The sequence below is a fragment of the Lampris incognitus genome, chromosome 3 (genome assembly GCF_029633865.1).
Source record: "Lampris incognitus isolate fLamInc1 chromosome 3, fLamInc1.hap2, whole genome shotgun sequence".
In the NCBI taxonomy this organism is placed as follows: domain Eukaryota; kingdom Metazoa; phylum Chordata; class Actinopteri; order Lampriformes; family Lampridae; genus Lampris; species Lampris incognitus.
This window is the reverse complement of record NC_079213.1, coordinates 70,975,875-70,990,110: the sequence shown is the minus strand read 5'-3', so window position 1 is coordinate 70,990,110 and position 14,236 is coordinate 70,975,875. Positions and strand designations below refer to the sequence as shown.

The following is a 14,236-nucleotide window of genomic DNA, read 5'->3' as shown; positions in this document are numbered from 1 at the left end:
CATGTTCTGGTGGTGAATTTTACTTCACTGAGCTAAGTCATAAAACAGGAAGGTGTCTCCTGTACTCAGTCTCTGGATGCACAACTTGACTTGTCAACAAAACAGCTGCTGCTTGGATGATGACTAGTCAGTAAGCGTGCACAGATACACCTTCCGCATAATGCACACACACACCAACGCAAGCGCTGACATGCAGAAAGACACACATAAAGATGCATGCACAAAACGTTGCCGCCAGTCAATTGTGTATCAGTGATACGTGTCTCACAGTAGGGGATCGAACGCGCCTGCAGGAGAAATGAATTAGAATATCACACACTGCTCTCCGTCTGTTAGAGTCGGTCTGTGTGTGTGCTTGACACGGAGAGAGGGGTGGCGAACGCGATAATGTGCCAAGGCAACCGACAGCCGGCGGTGTTGACTCCCGCGTTCACGCCATCGCCGCGATGAGAGAGCAGCCGTTAAAATGTCTGAAATGCAGAGGACTATGCAGAAGCTATCCTGTTATTTTATTCTCATTTGTTCTCAAACCCTCTTTACTCGGCGTCCCCCCCCCCCCTCTTTTCTTCCCCTTTTCGACATATCCTTGCCTCTCTCTCCTCTCTCCTGCTCTGCTTTGGCGGTTCACCCCCCCAGTGATCTCCTCCTGCCAGCCCACACCTCCATCTCTCCCTCCAACCTCCGCTGTGGTCTCTCTCTGTGCTGAGCGGGTCTCTGTTTTTGAGACCTCACTTAATACCTCTGCATTGGATCAAACCACAGTGAGCTCAATCTCTGTTGCTCAAATGCATACAACAGACTGCAGTTTAGGTTTGCACAACCACCACACACGGACACACACACACACACGTACACACATATACTACATGTATAGTGCTCATGTTTGCCCTACACATTTCCCAGATGAGACATCGTGATGAGTGGGACTTGTTCAGTAATCCCACATCATACATAAAGAAGCTTCTACAAAGTCTTGGTTCCCAGGATGGATAACAGCAGATGACTTATCCACAGCTGGACAACACTGGCGGTAGTATACATTAAAGATGAAATCCGCGACTCTTCTCAGCTGACAAGTCACTATCTTATCGATTTAAAAAGTGGTGATGGTGTGGTGACTCTGTTGGACAGACGATCAGTATTACAGCAGAGCAGTATTCTGATATAGTTCGATGGAGGAGGAAGTGAGAAAGGGACTTATTGCAATTGATTCTCTCTGGCTACAAACAAAGTGCAGCGGCCATCGCTGTTGGTGTGCTGTCAGCTCAGCGGTAAATGGTATCCGTGTAAAAACAGTGTCCTTGGACCAAGCTGACACAGGCAGTGTAATGTACTACAAACTTTAAAAAAAACGAAACTGCAACACTGTATCACAGTAATATTGATTGTGTGTCCAACAAAAGCCTGGTCAAATAAGAACCAGTTCCAGTCTTCTCTCCTGCTGGACTTGTTTTGAGAGTGTCTTCAGCTATGGTAAAGATGGTTAGTATCATGCAACCAGACTCCATGGCCCAGATGGAAATAACTATTTATGAATGGCGAAAGCTGCAGATTTTAGCTTTAACCCATACAAACTGACTGCAGGTTTAGGCCCAGAGGAAGGGTCTTAGCTCCATCAGACATTCTTTTGAGTATAAATTGCTGTCCTTTCTTGGACGTTATGGCCCGTCCGTTAACAACTGTCTATTTGTTTTGAAGTATCTTTGTTTTCTCCCATTTTCAGGGATCAGGAACACTTTGTCAGTTCCCTTCATGCACTTGCGTACATGAAATGAAACGAAATGCCGTTTCCCCCAGCCCACAGCAAGCAACACAAAGACAAAAACACACCCCAAAACTACAAGAACATACATACCCAAACTAACACATACAAAAAACAAAAAAAAAACATTGCCCAAGGGATGGAACGCCAGCCAGGATGGCTGTCAGAACCGCCGGTTAATGAACCCAGCTTTGGCTGACTCCCCCATTTTCTTTCACTCGGGATTAGAGAGGAAACCCTGAGACCCTACTAGGCCTTGCTCTTCACCTCAGCCAACGTTGTGAGAGATGGAGCGAGTGAGTGAGTGTGTGTGTGTGTGTGTGTGTGTGTGTGTGTGTGTGTGTGTGAGGGAGAGAGAGAGAGAGAGCGAGAGAGAGAAGGAGAGACAAGGAAACACAGAGAAGGAGAAACAGTGAACAAAGGTGGAGCAAATGAGAAATGTCCTCACAATGCGATAGCTAATTCAGCTTTCAGTTTCCAAGAGAGCTGGAGAAAAATGCCAACTGCACCATGGTAGGGAGCACTAACATCCTGTGTGTGTGTGTGTGTGTGTGTGTGTGTGTGTGTGTGTGTGTGTGTGTGTGTGTGTGTGTGTGTGTGTGTGTGTGTGTGTGTGTGTGTGTGTGTGTGTGTGTGAGGTGTAAGTGGTCCATATAACGGTGAGAGTATTAAACACACATCACTAACAACCAACGTGGTAGCTCATCCTTCCAACAGATGTCTTTGTTTGCATGTGGGCCACACACCAAGCTCATGCTGCTGATGCTGCACATCTTAACACGTGCAGGAGACTAGGGCCTGCCACCTCGCTATCTCTCTCTCTCTCTCTCTCTCTCTCTCTCTCTCTCTCTCTCTCTCTCTCTCTCTCTCTCTCTCTCTCTCTCTCTCTCTCTCTCTCTCTCTCTCTCTCTCTCTCTCTCTCTCACACACACACACACACACACTTCAGTCACGCAGTAAAGCAATACCCTGATTAAGCTGTTTTGAGCACATTAACTTTGTTATTGTTGTCTGTATGATACATATACACACATGCAGCCATCGTTGTATATGTGTTGACATGTGACCAGCACACAAGGACGTGTGTCGAGAAGAGGAATTCCACTGAGGCCAACAAGAAATGGAGATGTCAGTTTAATAATCTGAATCTAGCGGTGACTACAGGCCTAATCGCCTCAACCAAACAATGTAATGTGATTGCCCTGGGTTTGGCCCGTCAGAACCACGACGGCATAATTACAGCCAGCAGATGTGATGAGCCAATTAGCACGGCACACACATGCTGTTCGCCACCAGCACCTGCAAGCATTGGGAATCTGAGGACTTAAGCTGTGTATTTGTGTGTGTGCGTGTGTGTGCCCATTACTCACTTATCAACAGGGAGCCTATATCCTGTGCAAACGTTCATTTGTGCACACATAAAGCATCGGCAAACACGCACAGGCATAAAACACATGCACAAGCAATCTTAGGCATGCCCAGAAACACACAAGGGGCCGTAACCCACACACCTTCAATAAAATATCATGGTGACTGTCTTCCCGGTCTTCAACCAGAGAGAGATAATCACACCGTTGGCCACATCACAGGAAACAAGCTGTGGCCAGAATTATTACGCCTAGCCCTCTGCCCACTCGGGGTTCACGGCGAGCAACAGACAGGGGAAAGGAAAAACAAAAACAAAAAACCAACCCACTCAACCTCTACTAATGTGTGGAGCCACAGCCATGTGTGTGGCTGTGGCTCTTTCCTCTTCCTCTTACTAACAATGAACATTCTGTCTATCTGGCAAAAGGATGGAAGAACAGGCAGTTGAGCTTTGGAGGGGACTGCTTTTTTCTAACTGCTCATTTTTAAGGCAGGGGAGCTAGTGCATACTTGCTCACACGGGCATACACACACACGCGCACACACACACGCACACAAAAATAGGTTAATATCTTAATCCAGCATGGGGTCTAAAATGTTGGCAATTTCATCACAGTCTGAGGGGATCAAACTAATCACTCCAAAGAACCCCAAAATATCCCAAAAGTACCCCAAACATGCCAGTACGGATACCCAAAACAACCCAAAACATGTTAGTATAGATACCCAAAACCCAAAACTACCCAAAACATGTCAGTACAGATACCCAAAACAACCCAAAAGTACCCAAAACTACTCAAAATATGCCCGTACAGATACCCAAAACAACCCAAAACTACCAAAACATGTCAGTACAGATACCCAAAACAACCCAAAAGTACCCAAAACTACTCAAAATACGCCTGTACAGATACCCAAAACAACCCAAAACTACCCAAAACATGTCAGTATAGATACCCAAAAACCAAAAGTACCCAAAACATGTCAGTACAGATACTCAAAACAACCCAAAGTTAGCTAAAACAACCCAAAACTACTAAAAATATACCCATACAGATACCCAAAATCCCCAAAACATGTCAGTAGATACCCAAAACCCAAAACTACCCAAAACATGTCAGTACAGATACCCAAAACAAACCAAACTACCAAAAACTACCCAAAATATGCAAGTACGGATACCCAAAACAAACCCAAACTACCCAAAACATATCAGTAAAGAGACCCAAAACAACCCAAAACCTCCCAAAGAAACCCAAATCAACACAGTAAAGATCCCCAAAACAACCCAAAAGTACTCAAAACTATCAAAAACATATCCATATATACCCCAAAATACTTAGTATAGATACCCAAAATATCCCAAAAGTGCCCAAAAGTGTGTGTGTGTGTAAGGCTAGTCTGGTGTGTATCATGACAGTAATATAATTGATTACATTTATACAGCGCTTTACTTTGACACCAAAAGTGATTAACAGTGAAGGGGGTAAACTCACCTCAACCACCACCAAATGTGTAGCACCCACCTAGGTGATGCACGGCAGCCATTTTGCACCAGAACGCTCACCACACATCAGCTTGAGGTGGAGAGGGAGGAATCATTGAGCCAATTACACAGGGGGATGATTAGGTGGCCAGATGGAGAGAGCCAGGTTGGGAATTTTCCAGGACACCAAGGAAGCCCCTACTCTTTGTGATAAGTGCCATGGGATCTTTAATGACCACAGTGAGTCAGGACCTCGGTTTAATGTCTCATCTGAAGGATGGCATCTCCTACAGCACAGTGTTCCCGTCACTGCACTGGGGCATTAGGATTTTGTTTGTTTTTATTTTTTTTGTTTTTATTAGGACCAGAAGGAAGACTGCCCCCTACTGGCCCACCAACATCACATCCAGCAGCAACTCAATTTTCCTGGGAGGTCTCCCATCCAAGTATTAGCCAAGCCCATGCCTGCTTAGCTTCCGTCATTCGGCAGAGCCAGGGTACATGTCGGCAGGGACAGTGCAGCCGATGGCTATTGCTGGTTATGAAAGCCTAAAATTTTTTGCTGCAATGCAAATCAGCTATAAATCAAGACGTTTTGCCTTTCGTAGTCCACCAATTAAAATAATTGTACTGTGTGTAGCAAAACCAGAAAACTTTAAACAAATTAAACTCAAAATGTATTGTTTGCATTTTATTGGTTAACTTGGGTATTTTCTTCAACAGCGAGGTGATAAGACTAAAGCTATTCTCAGACTGACTGCAGAAACACATGTATAACATTGTGCTGCCCACTTGTGGTTGACCGTGGCAAGTATTTTGTTATTGTAGCGGTACACCACTACTACATGGGAACCGCAACATTTTTTTGTAATACTTTTTGTTTTGGATGGCTGTACTGGGATGTTTACGGTACTTTGGGTAGTTTTGGATATCTTTACGGGTATGTTTTAGATAGTTCTGGGTTATTTTGGGATGCTTTTGGAAGGTTTTGGGTCGTTCTGGTTACTTCTGGGATGTTTCGGGCTGTTTTTGGTATCTGTTACAGGTACATTTTGGGCACTTTCGGGCTGTTTTGGGTATCTGTACTGGGTTGTTTTGGGTACTTTTGGGAAGTTTTGGGTATTTCTGGGTTGTTTGGGGTGATTAGTATGACCTGTGTGGGGTACATATTGATTGCTCTCTAGTTCACAACAGGACTCATCAAAGTTTTCTTCAGCATGACTGTGAAGTGGACAGGTTTGAGTTTTTCCAAGGTAAAAGGGGGGAAAAGTTGGTAAAAAAAAAAAAAAAACAGAAAAAACCCCCACTGTAACATCCATCCTGAATCACATTATGCTGTAAAATGAATGAAAGATGTTGATGAGATAGCTTATGGGGGTGGGGGTCAGTGGCAGTACAGTGGGACAGCAGGGTTAGGAACAGCACCTCTGAAGTTACTCAAGAAAGAAAAAAAAAGCGGGGGGTGGGGGGGCCTTTAGCAGAGCAGATGCTTCCCAACCATAGGAGCTTAACGTGGTTCCTTCAGATGAAGACCAGCTTTTCTAACAAACAGACCACTCTTTCTACTTCAAGATTTTTGTTTACACAATTTATAATAATAACAACAATAATAATAAAAATAACAATAATAATAATAAAAAAATCAATCTTATATAGTGCTTTTCTAACACTCAAAGTCGCTCAACAATAAATGGGGTGAAACGGCAACAGATAAACATAGCACAAACATACAGGGGTGGATGGGAAGGGGGGCTACAAGAAGGAGAAGCGGCAGCCACACACGACGCCAGCGGTCCTCTCCCACTTAAACAGATACAAAAGGGGAAGAAAAACAAAAAACAACAGCATTTATGTATTTTGTGTGTGTATGTGTGTGTTAATATACTTGTCTATTGGTGTTGTTTTGACACCTTGACCATTATGTACAATGGGAGACTTGTAGCACTTAGTTAGAGGAAAGAGGCTCTTCACTAGACAGGGGAGAGGACTGGTCAAGGTGGAGGATCAGAGGAATAAACAATGTTTTGTTTTGTTTTTTTTCCATTTCCTTCCTGAGAGCAACTGGGAGAAGACTGAGCCAAAAAACTTCAACAGCAGGGAGAAAAGAGGCTGATATGAGGGCTTACAGTGTGAAAGTATGTTTTATACTCTACACAGTGCATGTGCAGACAAACATTTTCACTATGGCATGTATGAATAAGAGAGTCTCAGTACATTGTGTTGATTACCGTGTCAGGACGCCCATTATATCTCACTATAATGCTCTATCTTACACATATGAAAGAACAGAATCACTGGGTTATACCAACACCGCGAGGGGAGAATTTTTTTTATCTATTGCCATATACTGGTCGCACAATATGTTTCTATAACAAGCTCTCAAGTAGGATATACCTGAAAATATATGTGAAATCATTTGTGTGTGTGTGCTTGTCAGTACGAGCTAAAACATGAGCAACAGCACATATGCCACTACTTCAGAATGCTATCAATAATTTAACTTGCACGCAAGCACACACACACACACACACACACACACACACACAAACTTTCCATGGTGCAGCTGAAAGGAAAGATAAAGGGAACTTGCGATGAGAAAACAGCTGTGTGGGCGGCTCGTCAAACTAAATCACCACACACAAACGTGGTCCTACACTGACAGACAAAAACACACACACACACACACACACACACACACACACACACACACACACACACACACACACACATAAGGAAGAAGTGAGGGTATGCAGATAAGATCTCTGACCAGACTCATTTCCCAGAGTTGACTCACTTATATAGCTCTGGGGTTTACAGCCATTACAGGAAATCAATGTATCTGTTGGCTAACAGAAGTGTGTGTCCAAGAGTTGTCCTCTTTATCCACTGCTCTGCTGTCAAAAACAGCCGTGGGTGGAGAGCTGATCTGAGACACTACACTAGTTCAGGCCAGTCTCAAATACATTGCAAAAGACTAAGGATGCTTTCTTTGGATTTATACCCTATTTCCCGGACTACAAGTCACACCGGAGTATAAATCGCACTCAGCAAAATACGCATTATTGCAAGGAAACACACACACACACACACACACACACACACACACACACACACACACACACACACACATACACACACACACACACACACACACACGAGTCGCTTCGGAGTATAAATCGCAATTACGTGGTAGTACAATATTTTCAATTAAGCCACAAAATTAAACAGTGCCATCTAGTGGCCTTAGTTGAAATGCAACGTATTGTCCGACAAAATTACATTGTATAAATGACTTTGGAATAAATATATAAAAAGAATCCTTTAAATAAAATGTTCCAACTTTTCAAACAATTGCAAAGGGTATGGTTCGGATGTATGAAAGTTTTTATTGGACTTTAATAGTTGTAAACCACAGAAGACGATCCACAAATGTGTACCATGATCCACAAATGTTTTTTTTCCCTTTGTGTTGCGTAGCTATAGCCACAAAAATACAGAGCAATTTGCAAATATACATACGTAACTTACTCTGTAAACACATATTCTAATTTCACATAACAAGTGTTATAGGTTTTACAAACTTAAATAGTTTCACCACAACAAATGCATGTTATATTTACGCATTTGTGGATCCATTTTACATATAAAATGGGTTTTGCACAGTTGTGGATGAAGGTCAGTTTGTGGGCCACATGACATCCGTGACTTCCCTATTTGTTTGCGGATTTTTGTCCAATTCGTACCACGGTAAAGCTGTAGAAAAAAATCCACAAATGTGAGGTGCAGTTAGTAACTACGCTTACAGGCGGTGACACATGTAAGCGTAGTTACCATGTGTCACGCGCGCGCGCACACACACACACACACACACACACACAGGACAGACCCCAGGGGACTCGCTAAAATCCCAGTTGGGCGTGGTTTCGCAGGACGTAGTTGTGCACGCTTCGGCGAGCTCCGTGACTGACAGCCCGTGCCGAGCGCACGTTCATGTTTCCCACGATGGAAGGTGAGCTACGTTGGATTTGTTCAAATAATGAAGGCTACTACTATTAATTTGCACTATTCAGTCACGCTAACATTAGAATGTCATGACATGTGCCCCATATCATGTGCCATGAAAATACTGGATGAACTTTACTGGCTAGCTAGCTAACGGTTAACAAGCTAACTTTACGTTAACAGGTTCCTTTGTACACAAGCCTCACATGCGGCGCGCTTGTTAACGTTTGCCTCATGGAGCTATGAAGAATGAAGTCACCCTTGTCTATCGTTAATGTTAAATTGGTTAAACCTAACGTTAAACCAGTTTGTCAACAAATTTATATATGAACCTATGCATAATATTCTATTAAAGTATTCCTATAATTTGTATATTTGGTCTCGCATCCGCGTACATGGAACTAATTCTTGAGTGTGCCTTGTGAGCCAGTATAGGCTGGGCATCTTGATGTAAGATAAGGCCCTCAGTTACTTTTAAATTGTGAGACCCAAGGAGTTGTAACCTGCACTGCCTCTGGTGATTGCACCAGCTGAGATATAGCTTGGTGAGGAGTTCCCAAACCTTTCTATGCTAAGGACCCTCAAATAGAACAGAAACCTTTTGGTGTGGAACCCTATGCTATGTCCACCTGAGAAGAGGTAGCCTACCGCTGACAATAGAAGTAGGTTAAGTGAGGAAGGTAGAGTGTAGCTGGTGTTTGGCCTGGGAGTTGATGAAAATAAAATGTACTTGGTTTTATTATAGGCTACTTTATATGATAACCTGTGTGCACCTTTCTAAGAATGCAGAACAAAACATCCTGACTTATTTTGGTTTGATGAAAATGTTCTAATTTTCATGGGGAAAAAAATGGGCCAGTTGGACTGAGTGGCAAAATATGGGCTAGTTTTAGTTCTAAAGCCTGGGAAATTAGGCCAATTAGACTGAATAATACATGCATCATACGATATCAGATCAGTTTATTTGGTGCATGTCAAGTATACAGGCATACAGAATATACTATTCATGTTTTCCTATAATTTGTGTATTTGGTCTCACAACTATGTAAACGGAAACAGATAGTCTGCCTTTTGTGCTGGGCATCTATTGATGCAAGATACTATGTTGATATCAGAATACAGACCCCCCCCCCCCCCCATCTGAGTAGATTTTTGTTATTGGACATAATTTAGTCCATCTAAATGTCAAAATATTTTAGCACTATTTAGTTGTACATATTTTCCAGTATAAAGTTATGATGGTCATTTAAGAATGTATCACAGTCAGGTAAAAGTCATCTGAAAATCTGCAGGGAAGTCTAGTCCCGGTTGCAGCCGTGCCAGCAGTACAAGCCGCAAAAGTCTAAGTGTATCTTCGTAAATCGATGATTACAACAAATAATAACTCGTCTGTTTGAAGTTACAATTAGGCCTCCTGCAGGTTTAATCTTGGGGTTAAGGCAAAGATTATGTTAATAAACAACTTTTTAGGTTTCAGCTTTGCTAGCTTCTCCAAAAAGTGACGAGAACGCGCATCAGGCACACAACACTGTGTGACGCAGGACCCCGGGTGAAACGCCAAGTTTTTAGGGAGTCCCCCTTCCAGTAGTTACGTCAGCTCACGAGGAACCGCCACCTGCTGGTGTAGGTAGTAACTGCACCTCACATTTGGATTTTTTTTCTTCTACAGATCTGCTGCAGAACGAATTAGACAAAAATCTGCAAACAAATAGGAGGGCAGTTACAAATGTCATGTGGCCCACAAACGTGCAAAACCCATTTCACATGTACAAATGGATCCACAAATGTGTGAAAATCACTTTACATATATTTGTTGTGGTGAAACTATTTACATTTGTAAAACCTATAACATTTTTATGTGAAATTAACATACGTGTTTACAGAGTAAGTCATGCGTATTTGCAAATCGCTCTGTATTTTTGTGGCTATGACTTTACATAAGAATAAAAAAATACATATTTGTGGATCATGGTACACATTTGTGAATTGTCTTCTTTGGGTTACAAATATTAAAGTCCAATAAAATCTTCCATTGTTAGGTGGGTAAGCAGTGAGTACGTACATGCACACATACATGCAAACACATACACACATAAAAATGCATACATACACATGTAATACATTTGAGCATTACGCGTTATATTTTGTTGATAAGGAGGATGGGTTTTTTTGTACGATTTTCGTTTTGGACAGAGTTCCTTCTGGGCTCCCATGTGTATCCAATGTTAAGAAGTCGGCTGGTTGCACAGCCTTTTCCTATCGGGCCGTGTTCTTGTGGAATAACCTGCCTGCTGTCGTCAGACACAACCTACTTGACTTTTCTTGTCTCTTCTCCTGTGTATGTGAATGGTGTGATTGTGAGTCTCCCCCATGTGCACGTGTAGTCAGTCCTCCTGTCAGGTCTACATGGTGATGGTGGTTGGATGGCTCAGGTCCTGGGCTGTTCCGGAGTTGTCTGGACACTGCTTGGAATCCTCCACATCACATTCTTCATATACCTTATAATTCTGTTATCCTCTTTCAATGTTGTATTCTATAAATTGTGTTTTATTCTGTACACACAATATCCATTGCACGTCTGCCCGTCTTGGGAGAGAGAGCCCTCCTCTGTTGCTCTCCCTGAGGTTTCTTCCTATTTTTTCTCCCTGTTAAAGGTTTTTTTTTAGGGAGTTGTTCCTTACCCGATAAGAGGGTCCAAGGACAGGATGTTGTAATGATGTAAAGCCCCCTGAAGCAAATTTGTAATTTGTGATATTGGGCTATACAAATAAAATTGACTTGACTTTTGTACCCCTTCAAATCCTTCCCAATGAGCAGGTGATGTATCTTTATTGGTCCTTGTCACAGTACAACAAATACTGTTGCTAAACAAGAGTCTCTTCTTTCCATTTTTTCCCTATCTGGAAACTGCCATGACACACATACACAGTAGGAGGTAGTGACAAGGACAGACGAGTAAAAAGTGTGCTTGTGTATCTGTGTATGTGTGCGTGGCAGCAACCCCTGTCATTATGCGGGTGGGAGAAAATTGCAGCTTCAGACTGATAAGTACAGCTGTTTCTCTCCTGTTCGAGCAGCCACTTTCTGCCTTTCACAACCCCAGAGACAGCCAGATGGACAAAGAATGGGATGGGGGAGGAAAAAAAAAAGCAGACAGAAGAGAAGAGAATATACCCTGCCACATGCACAGTGTTGTCAGATCACGCTTCATAAATTAGAGTCACACAAAATTGAATAAAAACAAATACACAACAGCCTTCTAGGACACATGCCCAGTGCACTACATGTCTCAGCTACACACACGGGCGCACACACACACACACACACACACACACAAGCAGAGAGTGTCTACCATTTATCCATCATGAGACATTTTGGCAAATCTGGTTAGCTGACCTTCATGTTAAAACAACTCCTGCTGAGCTACCAAGCCATTCGGGGGGTGGAGAGAAGAAAGGCAGAGGAAAAGAGCGGTAGGACAATAGGAAAGCAGTGGATAATTAACGCAGAGGAACGCGGGAGAGGGGAACGGGAGAGCAAGAGCAGAGTGGAAGAAAATAAAAGGCGATGACTGTGGTAAACGAAGAGGAAAAACAGACCGACAGCGCAAAAATGAAAAAGTTTGAAAAGGAACGGTGGATGAGGACAGCGAAAGAAAACAAGGAAATGAGATGAGGAAACTGCAGGCTGCCACACATGAAAGATTTCAAAAAGGCTCGGATGAAATTAAACGATAAGAGTGAGACAGACAGCGAGAGAGAGAGAGAGAGAGAGAGAGAGAGAGACAGCAAGAAAGCCGGGTCTACCTCTTGGAACGCCGCAGCATGCTTCTCTCAGGCAGCGAGAAATTGGAGAGCACCGTCCAGAAGGAGTCAGACATGCTAAACCTGACACAGATACACCACCATAGCTCTTACACGGACGCTCCACGCCGGCGTGCATGCAGAGCCGAGGGACAGGGGAGGGAGGACGTGGCTTGTGTTAGTAAGCAGATGCTGGCTCCCACCTGTCACACACTGGCTCCTGCTCGTGTGTGAGCTCTCCTCCCTCCCTCTCCCTTTTTCTCCCTTCCCTCCCGGTCCCTCATTCTTCTGCCGAACTCCCCCCCCCCCTCCTTTTTATCCTTTCCTCTCTAGTGCCTTATGGACTCTCATACAGAGTCAGTTAATTCGCGATCAACCACAATGGAATTTAACAAATTGCAGAGCTCATCAAACATAATACACAATATACGTGCACATAATAGAAAATACAAGTAGCAGAAATACACAAATAAAATAGCAGTAAGACCAAACAGTGTAAACAAGAACTACAATATATGAAGGAGACGAAGACACCTTTATTTGTTAGAAAGGAGGCGACACAACAAAACGGAGACGGAGAAACAGGGAGAGAAAAAGGCAAGGGCACAGAAAGAGAAACAGAGTGAGGGACGGGGAGGAAAAGCAGAGACTGAGACAAACACAAGAGATAAAAACAGAGTGAGGGAGTAAAACAGAAGCAGCGCTAACAAGGAATCATAAGGAGGCTGAAGGTTATTTCAGACCGTCTTATCAGTTATTTTGGGTTTGCTACAGTAAGTCAGTGGGAGCAGTTTAGGGAGCCTTCCCAGTAAGTATGTCAGCAGGGAACGTATTTTATGCCATCAGAAGAGGCCGAGATGAAAAAAAGCTGAGTTTGTCATCCCATCAAATGTCCTTGAAACTTCAGGGATGTGGACGTTTTCAGTGCTGTGCGAGTGTCTTGGTCTCCAGTTTAATACTGTACATTTTAACAGTTGTCACAGCAATCCCTGGTGTCATTTTCCCCTTCTCTCTACACTGCTTGCTACAGCTAACAAAATGACTGTGCCAAATTTAAGGCACGCGGTGTATGTTGCTGGAATTTGGAAAGCATCAAATTAGGTTGTATGGAACGTTTCGGACTTGTGAGCAATTGAATTTTTATCCACGTCTATGGGGCGGGCAACATGTTCCCAAAGTCTTCTCAAGGCCATGAAATACCAAATATAAGACTAAGGGCTTCTATGTAGAAAGCCAATAAACAGGGTGAGTTATGTGTGACCTGCTACTTGCATTGGCCTGCAAAAGGAGCTGGTTGGAAAATGGTTGCATATTATTTAAAAAAATCATCACTTATTGAAATGTGTGGCCTAGACATTACCTCTGATGTATGCTATAGGTATTAAGAGTTCGCACCTTCGGGAAGTGTGCTCTACACACTGCGATACTATCATTCCACCGCTATTATTTTCCAAAGATGTGTGTGTGTGTGTGTGTGAGAATGAAAATTAACTTATCTATTGCTGGAAACCAGATCAGTTCGGATCAAGAGATGCAGGCAGACAGAGTCACATGCCACAGCTAGGCTGGTGTGTCTCTGTGCATTTCTGCACGTGTGGGACAGTGTGTGTTAGTAACTTAGTGATTAGACAGAGTATTTGGATGACAAACAGAGAGAGAGAGAGAGGAGAGATGGTTGCTGTTATATTTGATGACGGTTTGTTTGTTTTGCACTGTTTGTTTTGCTGTCGTATATTTATGTTTTCTAATTAATGTTTAGCTTTTCAATGTTTAAACGCTTGCTTTGGCAAAATGTACTGTGTGACGTCATGCCAA

General features: G+C 43.0%; 1 protein-coding gene across 1 annotated transcript in view; it reads right to left on the bottom strand.

Annotated features, from left to right (window-relative positions):
* Window positions 1-14,236, bottom strand: part of mast2 (microtubule associated serine/threonine kinase 2) — a 228,622-nt gene that overhangs the window by 62,317 nt on the left and 152,069 nt on the right. The gene's annotated exons all lie outside the window — the stretch shown is intronic.